At 37.2% G+C, this 6,071-nt stretch overlaps 1 pseudogene; it reads left to right on the top strand.

Annotated features, from left to right (window-relative positions):
• The first annotated feature begins 1,748 nt into the window (after positions 1–1,748).
• Positions 1,749–3,912, top strand: LOC129073581 (nucleolar RNA helicase 2-like; annotated as a pseudogene).
• The last annotated feature ends 2,159 nt before the right edge of the window (positions 3,913–6,071 follow it).

Genomic DNA, 6,071 nt, shown 5'->3' with positions numbered 1-6,071 from the left:
AGAAAAACTCTCTTCTTCCTCCTACTCTCCCCGTCTCAGCTTGAGTTCCAGGACTGACTTCAGCTTAAATAGGGTGAACTTCGCCTTGTTAACTTTTCTACCTTAGCTTCCGTTGTCCCTCCTCCTCTTACATAAACACTGTTGGGTGAGGCTCAAAGTGGGACCACTTCTGTGGGTGTGTGTATTTAAATTAGAAGGCTCAGAGATTTCTGGTTACCTTTACTCTCCAAAGTAATCTATTGATGGCACTTGAGGCAGGATAAACAAGGGCATTTTAAGAAAGGGAGCATCCTTAGAAACTCTTAAATTATATCACAGGTAAATCAAATAATGATCACTTATCAGACAAGTACTATTATTGTAAAGCCATAGATTTGTTTTCTTGGGTTTTTTTTTTCAATCTATTTAGTGCCTGAGTGGAGTTTCTATTCATAATCAGGGCCCTTCTATTCTATCTTTATTACATGTACTAAAGGGCTTAGATCCAAGTCTCAGTATTAACATATTCTTCCCTTTACAGATAATGTGGTGATATTTCTTCTATATGGGATTTGCACAAAAGAAAAATAACAATTCTTCTCACTTAATTAAGAGATTTATGTAACTAAAATAATATTTAATACTTCAAAAATAGTGTATGTGATGCTAAGATAAAAGCTCTGTGATGGCTTACTGGATAACCATTGTCTTCCCAACTGGTCCACATTATGTTTCTGCTGCACAAATGTGCAGAAGCTCTGGCTTCTTAAATTCAGAGGGAACATAAATAAATAAAAGGAATTGGCATATAAGTTTATAACACATGGTACACTGGTAGCTCCAATGTCTTTCTATCTTAAGGTCAGTTTTATGGTTTCTATAAACTAGAAATCTGTCATTCAAAATGTCTTCCAGATAGTAATTCATTGGTCAGTTAAATGTGTGTAAGAAATGTGCTTCTAATTGCTAGTGTGTGATGAGGAAGTATTAACATCTGCTGTGAGGAAAGCTGAGGTTCTGTATTACCACAATGTCTTGATTTAGGTAACAAGCAGTGCCCTTGGGAATTAGGAAGTGGAGATACATATATTTTAACTTAAAATAGAGATACCTAGAAGAATAGAATTTTTACTATTTCAAAGACCCACCTCCAGTATTCTCTTTGAGTGATAAATAAGGCTACCCACTGGCAATAGAAGCCCACTTTCTAGCTCAGGGTTTCTTATTCTTGGCACTTCACTTTTTGCATGGAATAATTGTTGTGGGAGACTTTCCTGTGCATTGCAGTATGTTTCCTAGTATCTGTGGCCACTAGATGCCATTATAACCCCACAGCTATGACAACCAAAAAAATTTCCAGACATTTCCAAATCCCCTGGTTGAGAATCACTATTCCAGTATAAAAAGTGGGTGGGACAAAAATCTTCAATAAAATATTAGCAAATTGAATTGAACAATGTATTAAAAAATTACATACCATGATGAACTGGGATTTATCTCAGGTATATAAAGTGGTTTAGCTCTTCCTCTCCACGCAATGGTTGAGATCGGCCGGCCTATACAGCTCGTCCTGATTGGTGCCAGGGAAACTCCTTAGTGATGCCAGTTTGGAACCAGACGCAGCCATGGGAAAAGTGGAGATACAATGAAAACAAAATGAGAAAAAATGTAGGAAAGAGAAGCCAAAACCTAATAAAACTGAAGAGGCAGCAGAACAAAAGGAAGAAGTTATTTCCTCGAAAGATAAAAAAGTTAAGAAGAAAGCAGAACCTTCTGAGGTTGTCATGAATTCTCCTAAAACCAAAAAGGAAAAAAATAAAGAGGAGCCATCTCAAGATGATGTGATTTCTCCTAAAACCAAAAGTGTAAAAAAACCCAAAGAGCCTATGGAAAAGAAAGATGTTTCTTCTAAAACCAAAAAAGTTAAAAAAAAATGAAGAGACTTCTGAAGAAGAAGTAGGTGCTCCTAAGCCCAAGAAGATGAAGAAAGAAAAGGGAATGAATAGAGAAATTAGGGAGAAAAGCTCCAAACTAAAGAATGGATTCTCTGATTCTGGACCTAACTCTAACTCCACCAAAGCTGCCAGTGAAGAAGGTAACAGTGAGTTGGAGCAAGAAATACCTGTGGAACAAAAAGAAGGAGCTTTCTCTAATTTCCCCATATCTGAAGAGATGATTAAATTTCTCAAAGCCCCTGGGGTGAACTTCATTTCTCCTATACAAGCAAAGATGTTTCACCATGTGTATAGTGGAAAAAATTTAATTGCACAGGCATGGCCAGGAACTAGGAAAACATTCTCCTTTGCCATCCCTTTGACTGAGGAGCTTCTGGGAGAATTGCAAGACTGGAAGAGAGGCTGTGCTCCTTGGGTACTGGTTCTTGCACCCACAAGGGAACGGGCAAATCAAGTAAGCAAAGACTTCAGTGACATCACAAAAAAGTTGGCAGTGGCTTGTTTTTATGGCGGAACTCCCTATGGAGGTCCAATTGAACGTAGGTGGAATGGGATTGACATCCTGGTTGGGACACCGGTTCGTATCAAAGACCACCTGCAGAATGGCAAGCTAGATCTCACCAAACTTAAGCATGTTGCCTTGGATGAAGTTGACCAGATGTTGGATTTGGGGTTTGCTGATCAAGTGGAAGAGATTTTAAGTGTGGCATACAAGAAAGATTCAGAAGGGAATCCCTGAACACTGCTTTTTTCTGCAACTTGCCCTCATTGGGGATATAACGTTGCTAAGAAATAAATGAAATATGCATATGAACAGGTGGACCTGATTGGTAAAAAGGCTCAGAAAACTGCAATAATTGTGAAGCACCTGGCTATTAAGTGCCACTGGACCCAGAGAGCAGGAGTTACTGGGGATGTGATCCGAGTGTACAGTGGTTTTCACAGGTGCACCATTGTCTTCTGTGAAACCAAAAAGAATCCCAGAAATTGTCTTGGAATTTGTCCATAAGGCAGGATGCCCAGTCATTACATGGAGACATTCCGCAGAAGCAAAGGGAAATCACCCTGAAAGGTTTTAGAAATGGTGATTTTGGAGTTTTGGTTGCAACCAACGTTGCTGCACAAGGGTTAGACATCCCTAAGATTGATCTGGTTGTACAAAGTTCTCCACCAAAGGATGTGGAGTCCTGCATTCATCGTTCTGGGCGAATGGGTAGAGCTGGAAGGACTGGGATTTGCATTTGTTTTTATCAGCACAATGAAGAATATCAGTTAGCACAAGTGGAGCAGAAAGCAGGAATTAAATTTAAACAAATTAGTGTTCTTTCTGCAACAGAGATAATACAATCTTCCAGCAAAGATGCCATCAGGCTTTCGGATTCTGTTCCTCCCACTGCTATTAGTCACTTCAAGCAAATGGCTGAGAAACTGATAGAGGAGAAGGGGGCTATGGAAGCCCTGGTGGCAGCTCTGGCCCAAATTTGAGGTGCCACATCTGTAGAGCTATGCTCCAATATCAACTCAGGTGTGGGCTTTGTGACCATGGTCTTGAAGTGCTCAGTTGAAATGCCAAACATTAGTTATGTTTGGAAAGAACCTAAAGAGCAACTAGGTAAGGAGATTGATCCAAAGTGAAGGGGGTGGTTTTTCTCAAAGGACAGCAAGTTGTTTGCTTTGATGTCCCTACTGCAGCAGTAACAGAAATACAGGAAAAATGGCATGATTCACAGCACTGGCAACTCTCCGTGGCCACAGAGCAACTGGAGCTGGAAGGACTGCGGGAAGGGTACTGAAACTTCAGGGGCCAGCAGGAAGGCATTGAGGTCATCGAGGGCAGCGGGAAGGAAACAGAAGCTTCAGGGGACAGTGGGAAGTAAATAGAAACTTCAGAGGACAGCAATCAGGTGGTGGCAACAGGAATAACAGATTTCAAAACAGAGGCCAGAAATGGAGTTTTAGTAAAACATTTGGTCAGTAATTGATGTAGAAAATTTATATGGCAAAACAGAACTGTGTTTGGCATCAGAGAACTGAACATTTTTTTTCATACAAAGTTAAAAGTACATTGTGTTTCCTTCCTAACCACTTTTCCAGGCCCATCTCTTCTAGAGACAAGCTTCATCCAAATTATTTCATCTGATGATTGTCATTTATTAACTTTACTGTTACCTCTGTATCAGGCTTTACTTTTGAAAAGGTATATGAGTTTATTACATTTTTATTCTAATATATTTTTATGGATTATAAAATAAAGTTAAGCCTGTATTGCCTACACTTTTAATTTTTGTTCTGTAATTGGCACTCCTCAACCACCTGCCTAACAATTCCTCATGTGGTCCTATAACATGTCTTCTGAGAATTAATACTGAGCAATTTTTTGAAGCAAGCTTTCAAATTTAGCTTGGATGTAATAAAGTTTATGCCAGTATATGCTCTAGATTTGGGGGATCATGATGCATTTGATAGGAGACATTGTGTGGATTAGCCATCGTTATGTGCATTTTGATACATTTTTAGCTTCCCAATATAAGGCAATTTGTACTTCAGTAAATTCTTCACAAATATCATCTATCTATCTATCTATACACACACACACACACACACATATATATAAACAAAATATTTTAATAGAAAGCAAGTATATTTAAGGGATTCCAAATGTATATGATGGCCCTATAACTTCCTTCTTATGGAGGCTGGATAAATGGGACTTAATGATAATGTATTCCACTTCCTATTAGAAGATAATATTATTTTCCAGGAAGGAATTAGGAGAGTTAGGGGGCAGAGATTTGCATTGCTGAAGATTTAAAAAAAAACCCATTAAAAATATGTTTCATATGCGAGAAGGAAACCTCTATTGAGAGCAAAGAGAAAAACAAGTGAAGATGCATGATAAAGCATTCTTCTAATGGTGGAAACTTAATGGGTCATTAATGATGCCAAAGGTTAACATGTAATGGGCAACCTGAAATTTTTTAGGTAAAATTATGTGGATTAGTTTCTCAAAGGCCTAGATCCTGTAGCTATAGTATAGGAATCTATTAGACTGCTATTCTACTCCTACTCCTACTGGGAGGTTTTAGTTATTTAGGAAACTTTTTTTCTTTTTTTTAAGACAAGCTATGTCATTATTTTAAGCTATTGTTTTGAGGGAACTGAAGAACTTGATAGAGCCTCTGGCCAGATCAGTCTCTGAGTTCTCAAATATTACTTCTCTGGGAAACTTTCTGCATGGTCTAGGAACTTAAGAGTGCCATTGTCTTCTTGCTTTAATTTCTAGAAATATCTGTACTGGGAATCTCGGAATAAACTATGATGGGAGAAGTTAAAAAAATAGACAAAGTGGGTTAACAATAAAAAAATCCACTAATATAATCTATCATATCAACAGGTTAAGGAAGAAAAATTACATAATGATCTCAACAAATACAGACAAAGCATTTGAAAGAATTCAAAGCCCTTTCATAATAGAAACTCTCAGCAAACAAGGAATAGAGGGAAACTTCCTCAACTTAATACAGAACATCTACCAAAAAAATGTATGGATAACATAATGAATGGTGAAAAACACAAAGTTTTCCTTCAAAAATCAGGAACAGGTCAAGGGTGTCCCCTTCTTTTCAACATCATACTGTAAGTCCTAGGTAATGCAATAATACAGGAAAAGAAAATAAAAGGTATATAGATAGGGAAAGAATAAAACTGTTCTTTGTTTACAGATGACATGATCCTCTATGCAAAAAATCTGACAGAATTGACAAAAATACTCTTGATAAATAAACCTTATAAATGATTATAAACCTTATAAATGATTATATACTAAGATTTCAGAAAGTTAATATACAAAAGTCAATCACTTTCCTATATACAAGTAATGATATTTTTACTTTGGAACGAGAGTACAGGAACACTCGTTCATTGTTTTTGGGAAAGGAAAATGATACAGCTGATTTGGAAGACAATTTGACAGTTTCTTATAAAACTAAATAAACTTTTACCATCTGATCCAGCAATCGTGTTCCTTGGTACTTACCTAGCAGTGTTGAAAACATGTGTCCACACAAACAATATACAAACAATACTATTTATATTAGTTTCCAAAAATTAAATACTTAGGTATAAATCTAACAAAAT

The sequence above is a fragment of the Pteronotus mesoamericanus genome, unplaced genomic scaffold (assembly GCF_021234165.1).
Source record: "Pteronotus mesoamericanus isolate MK-2021 breed Mesoamerican mustached bat unplaced genomic scaffold, CSHL_Meso_final contig_42, whole genome shotgun sequence".
In the NCBI taxonomy this organism is placed as follows: Eukaryota; Metazoa; Chordata; class Mammalia; order Chiroptera; family Mormoopidae; genus Pteronotus; species Pteronotus mesoamericanus.
Note: the sequence above shows the minus strand (reverse complement) of the source record. Positions and strands in the feature narration are given on the sequence as shown.